Source organism: Alosa sapidissima, chromosome 3 (assembly GCF_018492685.1).
Source record: "Alosa sapidissima isolate fAloSap1 chromosome 3, fAloSap1.pri, whole genome shotgun sequence".
In the NCBI taxonomy this organism is placed as follows: domain Eukaryota; kingdom Metazoa; phylum Chordata; class Actinopteri; order Clupeiformes; family Clupeidae; genus Alosa; species Alosa sapidissima.
In genome coordinates, this window is record NC_055959.1 from 31,699,123 (window position 1) to 31,707,561 (window position 8,439).

The following is an 8,439-nucleotide window of genomic DNA, read 5'->3' on the forward strand; positions in this document are numbered from 1 at the left end:
ATTGTATGTATATACTGTATATTTCACTTTTACTTTAGATTGCAATCTCATCTGTGTTGTGCATGTAATAAATAAAATCATGCATCTTATTGAGTCTTAAGACATCACATGAGGTCATCTAAGGTGGCGTGTGATCGCTTGAGAAACTTGAATAATAGGCTACTTCTGCATCTCTTGCACACTGCAAAACAACTGAATTGCTTTCAGGCTCCCACGGAGAGTTCAACCCATTTCCTATGGGGCAATACATGATAGTGTGCATGGTTATATCCTGTGCCAGGGTGTAGGTGTAGTGGTTTCTTTGCCACAATGCCACAACACCACCATGGGAACTTGAAAGCATAATCTTGGTGAGAAAAAGTCAGCATTTCATGACCTGTTTTTGCCATGTGTGGGTTGAACTGTATGCATACACTGAGACCTACTAACTTTGTGTGACCATTTATGTATGCCATGATATGCCATTCAAATAAAACAAATAATGACCCTGACCTTCTCTGACCTACAGTACAGTACATACAGTTCTCAATAGTGCTCAATAGTGCTTGTTATTTTATGCAATGATGACTGAGCAATGAAGCCTAAACATTTAATTTCCACATGATAGTGTGTGAACCACAGATCAAAATAGATGTGTGACAAAGAAAAAAGATCTGTGACAAAGAAGAAAAAAAATCTAAAAATACTCATCACTCTATAATGCGTGCCTGTGTGTGTGTGTGTGTCCGTGCCTGTGTGTGTGTGTATGTGTGTGTGCGTGTGCGTGTGCGTGTGTGCGTGCAACTCTGTCATCATGATAACCATTAGGGTCTTCTTGTCCCCTGTCAGCACATCTAACTTCCTGTCCCATGCAATCAGCAGAGGAAATGCCATCTCTCATAGATGTTTGCAATTAGCCTGGGAGCCCAAGATGCTCTTATATAAAACAGTTTATGCGTATGCACAGGACTGTGTGTGTGTGTTTGTGTGTGTGTGTGAGAGAGAGAGACAGAGAGAGAGACTTCGACTAAAAAACTAAAAACTATCCTTTGCACACACACACACACATTAGCAGTCATGATACAGTCCTAAAATACTATGCCAGTGAAAGTATCACATTCAAAATAGTCAGTCAGATTTAACAAAAATGATCATTATTGATTAATGATTATTATTGTGCCTCGTGCCTTCATTTATAAGTAGCCCAAACCAAAAGGGACATAATATACCATCATGGTAAATGGAGGTCTATCATTAAAGGTGCTCTAAGCGATGCTGGGCAACGTCACTTCTGTTGACTTTCAAACAAAACAGAGAGCTAGCTCGCTACTTCCTCCCCCTCCCTCCCGTGCTGCTCCCGTGCAATTGGAACTCTCCTAAACACGCATCTCGTCAGTGATTTGCTGGAACAATTGTTATGTTTTCATGGGCTAGGTTTGCCCAGGTTGTGTTTGTTGCCGTTTTTGGACCCTGGGATGTCCACAGAGATCGCGTTTTTTTTACAGTGTATTCAGGATACAGACAGCTAGTATTTTATAAGGACCTGTTATCTGACTCACTCTTGCTCCTCGTCCCCTGCCTTGTTTCAGAGGCCCCACTGGCTCTCATCTCCAAAACTCTATTTAGGGTGAACTGTTTCTCCTGGTTTTTTTTATTATTAAAAAAAACAATAATAACAAGTGAGCAAGAGAGTTGGCAGCCTTGATGACACTGTAGCCTTTCATTGTCCCTTGTAGAGGCTATTGAAAACGCGATGGCGCAAATGTTGGTAGTTTTTTGAATGACAATAATAACTGATAGAGTAGACATTGGCTACTGGTCATCAGGCTCATTGGCCTAAGTGAAGCATTTTTTTGGAGAGCTAGACACTGACTAGGCTACTTGGCTGATGAAGCATTGACCCAGGCCGACGGCCATTGGAGGGATAGCCCCTCTGGACTCTTCCAGTCTGCCCCTGTATGTGTATGTGTGTCTGAGAGAGAGAGAAAGAGAGAGAGAGAGAGAGAGGGAGAGAGAGAGACAGACAGAGAATGTGTGTATGCATTAAGGGGAGGTAGGGTGGTTGGAACCAATTTCTGTTATTCAATTTCTGTTATTAGCTTCAAATCTTAGTTTTAGCTTTTTACATAAAAAAAATGACAGAGGTCAGGAGCTTGGTGACCTCATAGCTGGCTATGGGCCTGCATAACTGCGTTAATGCACTGATCTCCTTGTCAAAACAAAGATAGGCTAGGGCTAGCCTGACGAGCCAGACCCACTTTAAAGCTGCAGTTGGCAATATTTATTTTGATCATATTCACTATAACCGACACTATGCACTGACAGAAGAACATAAATCAGCCAGTTTAAGACAAAAAATGCACTTCTACCTCAACCTACAGTAGAGCCTGTTATTTGTTTTGCAAAAATCCACAGCTCCCGGTTCTTCTGGTCCAATCAGAGGAGGGATGTGTGAGATCTGACTTTCAATCACAGTCTGGTGCGCACTGACGAGCACAAACTCGATGAGAGGGTAGTGGGGGAGGAGCATGAGAGTTGTAAACATTTAAAATTCCCTAAAAGTCCCTTCAATCTGTCAGACTTGCCAACTGCAGCTTTAAAATGTAGGGTCTGGGGACTCACTGTTGGCATTGCTCAGTTCGAGGGGCGGGATAATCGGTTGTCTTTCAAATTCCCTCTGCACGCAATAGGACAGCGCTTCGACTCATGAGTCCCATGCGTTTTCCCACCAGCGGAGCTAGTTGGCTAGTTCAAACTTTTGCCAACTTAAAAAAAGCTTAACTTGTGTCACGCTGTTGCCAACAGCAACATCCATCTTCTATTTGTTCAAGTAGCAGGGAATTCAAGCCGAACCGTTGCAACTCTGCCATCAATCATTATGTTAAGCCCGCCTAATGTCTCTATACACGATATGATTGGCCCTATCAAAGTTAAATTTTTCCAGCTCGCAAGCCAACTGAGAGTTGCTAGACTAGCCCAGGCAGCAAATTACATTTACATTTACAATTACATTTGCTGCCGCTAGGGTGCGTCTAGATTTCTGGGCTAGGACTACATCAGGTTGACATAAACAATGTGTGGCGTGAGGTGCGAGATGTTCGGCAGTTGCGAGAGTTGGCAGCCTCAGTGACACCGTAGCCTTTCTATTGTTCATATGTATCATGTTTGGTCAGTCTAAGTTATCCTCTAATCCTACTTGAACAATATTTCAGATACAATATATCTGGAATAAATTTAAAAAAATCAAGCATTCACAATATCCTAGAAAAATCTGCTTTGTCAGATGTGTTTTGTATTGAGAACATTAGTGTGTAACTGATTCAAACATAATCAGATTTGTGATATGACAACAAAATAAAGTGTTGACTGAAGTGTTTCATTTTGTAAAAGAGCAAAGGGATTCTGCTAATTGGGTGTGTAGTTGTTGTGTTAAAGGACAATTCCGGCGCAAAATGAACCTAGGGGTTAATAACACATGTGTACCGAGTTCGACCGTTCGCTGGGATTTATTTTCATGCTAGTCGAATGTGACCAGTTTTATTGCAAACCGCTAATTAGCGTTTAACGCTAGCCTTCGGGGCACACGTACAGTAAAAAGAAATCGCTATTTCTATACCACTAACAAGGCTCAAAATAGCACCACACTTACACAGTAGCATAATGAGGGTCTCTACATGTAAACCGAAGCATTGAGAACTTACGTTTGATTTTAGTTCATTTTGGTTTACACAATGGCCACCGTGTGAATAAGGCGAATGAGGACAGACACAGTGGTTTAGTCAAAATATAATGATTCTTTATGTATTTTTGCGAGGGAGAATGTCAGTGACCACTGGCCGCTTACACAAACTCCAAAGACCTTTAGCTTAGGTAGGCGTTTTATATAGAAGTTGTTTACAACAAGAAAAAGGGAAGTAGCACTGAAGGTTTGAGACAGTTCTTCACACCTATTCTGTACATCATGTGCAGATGAGACGAGATGCAGTCACGTCTAGTGTAAAAATAACATTCTATTAATTTAGACATATGAACTGCTCTAACTAATCCAAGGATGAAAAAGAAAATATACAAATGACTTCCAAATTTGAATAATGAGGGTCTCTACATGTAAACCGAAGCATTGAGAACTTTGTAAGTGTTACAAATTACGTTTGATTTTAGTTCACATCGCCTGCCTGTATGTGAACCAGACGTGAACGGTAATGTGTTTCTCTTTAATAAACTGCCTGTACACTTACAAAGTTCTCAATGCTTCGGTTTACATAGAGACCCTCATTATGCTACTGTGTAAGTGTGGTGCTATTTTGAGCCTTGTTAGTGGTATAGAAATAGCGATTTCTTTCTACTGTACGTGTGCCCCGAAGGCTAGCGTTAAACGCTAATTAGCGGTTTGCAATAAAACTGGTCACATTCGACTAGCATGAAAACAAATCCCATTGAACGGTCGAACTCGGTACACATGTGTTATTAACCCCTAGGTTCATTTTGCGCCGGAATTGTCCTTTAATTGTGTGTAGTGTTTTGAATAAATTGGCCCTGATTTCAAAAGTATGTTTAAGCAATTGAAAAAAAAAATGTAAAGCTATATTTGGAAGTCATTTGTATATTTTCTTTTTCATCCTTGGATTAGTTAGAGCAGTTCATATGTCTAAATTAATAGAATGTTATTTTTACACTAGACGTGACTGCATCTCGTCTCATCTGCACATGATGTACAGAATAGGTGTGAAGAACTGTCTCAAACCTTCAGTGCTACTTCCCTTTTTCTTGTTGTAAACAACTTCTATATAAAACGCCTACCTAAGCTAAAGGTCTTTGGAGTTTGTGTAAGCGGCCAGTGGTCACTGACATTCTCCCTCGCAAAAATACATAAAGAATCTTTATATTTTGACTAAACCACTGTGTCTGTCCTCATTCGCCTTATTCACACGGTGGCCATTGTGTAAACCAAAATGAGGCTACAGGGTACACTTACTAGGGGGCAGCCGTGGCCTACTGGTTAGGACTTCGGACTTGTAACAGGAGGGTTGCCTGTTCAAACCCCGACCAGTAGGAAGCGACTGAAGTGCCCTTGAGCAAGGCACCTAACCCCTCACTGCTCTCCGAGCGCCGCTGTTGTAGCAGGCAGCTTACTGCGTTGGGATTAGTGTGTGCTTCACCTCACTCTATGCAGAGACCGATCGTCTGTTTAAAGCCCAATTCACACCAAAGATTCGCAATGACACGAACCCATTTGCAGTTGCAGAGGTGTGAATTAGATGTTGCACATTGTTGCAAGCCGTCGCAAAGCATTTACCATGTCTGGTCACAGTTGCAAGGTTTTAGAATGCTACATCAAGTTGCTGGTTAACAACTCATCTCATCGTAAATCTTTGGTGTGATTTGGGCTTAAGTATAGTGCAGAGTCTGCAGACTGCGCACGTTATGATTAGATGGCAGTAAAAGACTGCAGTGGGGGAAAGCTAGAGTTCCAAATTGTATAACTTTTTTTAATATGAACTATGCCTATATGTCCGACTTCGTCATCGTTCAATTCATCCCTTGTGTTTAAAATTTGCGGATAGGCCGATGGTAAGCTTGTTTTTATGCTGTTAACAAAAAAAAAGGGTTCGCGAACGCTATTCTTTATTCTAAATGCGTACTGCCATGGCGATGAAGAGAAAGAAGTAGACTATGATTTGAAATGCTGTTGTCAAATTTGCCAAAGAAAATACGGGAGAAACAATATGGTTCATCCTTTCTAATGCTGTTTCATTCGTGCCAAAAGGAGGGAGAACAAAACATTAAGCACGTTCCACTTTTGCATATATAATTCCTGAACTGTTTTGGTCAGGGCTGATAATGCAACTGTATTTGAGAAAGGACCGTTAGAATATTTGCTAGTGACAAAATATGAGCTTTCAGTGTGATCTCTTTGTAAATTACGTTTGATTAAAACATGTTTCATCTGTTCTGGCTATCCTGCTATTTGGATCTTTGGACATTCAGTTTGTTTGCAATAATTAATTAGATAATATTTTCCATCTTTGCAGAGGAAAAGTTTTGTGTAAAGGGAATTAAAGGCCTGTCTCATATAGACGCCTGTCTCTAGTACTAGCCAGTGCAGTTTGGCGATTTGGGAAAATAAAAGCCCGGGCTATTATTTGGAGTTTTACGGTAAGTCTTTTTTAGTCGTTTTACGGACTATAAGCCGCATTTATTTAGAAATTTATTTCACAAAATCCAAGACCTAGAACAGACAGAGACTATGTAACAGGCTTGTGTAAAATTCCAGAATTGAATTGAAACTGGCTCTTAAATTCCAATTCAATTCTTGAATTTCACTTGCATTTCAATTGAGGTAGCAAACAGGAAGCAGAATTGCAATTCGAATCGTGCACAACCCTGCTATGTAACTGGACACATAGAGGCCAAAATTGTGAATTCTACCAGGAATGTTAATGAAGACAAGGAGTGAATGGTGGCAAGCTGAGGCGAGCTGGGCAATAACGAAGGAGGAGGGCCTGACAGTAATTGTAAAGAAATTTACAAAAGATTCACTGAACAAAAATGCTGATGTGGTACATGAAAATATAGCTAAAAATGTAAAGAATGCAATGAAATCAAGCATTTTTTGGGCGATATGGAGGCACAAGCCGGTAGCAGAGCAAGGAGTGAATGGTGGCAAGCTGAGTAAGTCGGCCAGGTCCCGATGGTAATTGTTAAGGAGATTTAATGAACAAAAATACTGATGTGGTACATGAACATTTAGCTAAAAATGTGGAGAATGCAATGCAATCAAGCATTTTGGGTGATTTAGAGGCACAAGTCAGCAGCAGAGAAAATGCTGCGCAGGCTACCTCTAAGAGAGCGAGAGAGAAAAAAAGATGGCGTTTTAAAAGAATGTGCGAACAACACTATACTAAGGAAGCTACCCTTATTTTAGAGACTGTTCACATGCCTTTCTTAACCAGTATGAACATTTACATGTAATATGGAAAGGCAAGTTATTCAACTAGCACACAGAATAGGGTGACCAGATATCACGGTTTAAACTGGACAGTCCCGATTTTGAGTTGCGTGTCCTGAGTCCCGACAAAAGCCTATCGGATGCTAAAATGTCCCGGTTTACACCAACCACTATTAAAGTGTGGTCTTATTATAGCCCGATCATTAACTAAATCCACGTAGAAAGACTACAGCCTAAAGTGTCCGGTGTATGATTTCGATATGTGTGTGTGTGTGCGTGTGTGTCAGTCAATCGTAATGGTCTGCATAATCTTTGCAGCCAACCTTACAGTGTATCTCTGTAAGCATTGTTGCATTGCCTCATCATCTGCTTTGGTTAGGACAATGCTGAAGAGAAAGTCATCATTCTCAAAATAACATATGGCTGAGTTTTGTTTTCAAATGTTTTCACGCATGTCTAAATCCTCAAATTATGGCCTTTTATTTACAAAAGTCTTTTATTTACAGCTGCGCAAAGCACAGACCTTAATTGAGGGCAGGCTTGTATTCGAGGCAACAATTGTGTTGAAATGTAGGCTAGGACTGCTTCAATTGTGTTGAAATGTAGGCTAGGACTGCTTCAGCCTCTGGCAAGCTCAGAAGGGGGCGGCAAGCGACTGGTAGCTTTAGAGCGACGTGTTGGAGACCCAGTGTAGGACAACAACTTTTCATTGGCAACAGTATTAAACCGACCAACAATATAAAATATTAAGAAGAGCTCTTTTATTTCATTGAGTTAAATCGAAACAATGTAGGCAATTATTACCCCAGCTTAGGCTATTTGGGGGCCAGCCTTTATTTGACCGAATCTGAGGCCAGGCTATAGAATCCCGGCCACAATTTGAGGATTTAGCCTACTCTATCCATGTGTGTTTTAGGCAGAGTGCAAGCCCTAATCTCTGACTGAAAGTGTGCAGAACTTGTGCATTTACATAACAATATTTAAAACATTTTCTTGGTGGTGCACACCCCTGAACCCTCTCTATCTTTCGGGCTTAAGTACAAAAAAATATCTGACCTGTCTCACGTTCACCAATGTCCCGATCTCATTCTACAAGCCTAGGGCGCCATCTCACGGCTGTAGGTGGTAATGTTTAAAGTGTGTAGGGTTCATGTCCATTCATACCAACCAACATTTAAAAACATGTTAAATTATATATTTTTTATATATAAGTCGCACCTGACTATAAGTCGCAGGACCAGCCAAACTATGAAAAAAGGTGCAACTTATAGTCCGCAAAATACGGTAATTGGTCATGCTTCATCACGTTTTAAATGTATTATATAATGAATCGTAAACTGAAACATGACTTATATCACAAATCAAGTTGCTATTGCAATAAAAGTGATCACAACAAAATATTTTCCCTAAATCGTTCAGTCCTATTCCAAATGGTCTCTGTGGTATCATACCCTAAATCAGACCTTTTGAATGATTGAATGTCTCTAAAAGTACCAGGGAGAAGGAGATGA

At 40.5% G+C, this 8,439-nt stretch overlaps 1 protein-coding gene across 1 annotated transcript in view; it reads left to right on the forward strand.

The window, feature by feature from the left end:
• The window catches only part of LOC121704816 (cyclin-dependent kinase 5 activator 1-like), a 17,332-nt gene extending 9,761 nt beyond the window's left edge, over positions 1-7,571 (forward strand). Inside the window, exons 3-4 of the transcript XR_006030656.1 lie at positions 6,020-6,025; positions 7,562-7,571. The gene's annotated coding sequence lies outside the window, so the exon portion shown is untranslated. The remainder of the gene's footprint in view (positions 1-6,019; positions 6,026-7,561) is intronic.
• Positions 7,572-8,439: the final 868 nt, after the last annotated feature.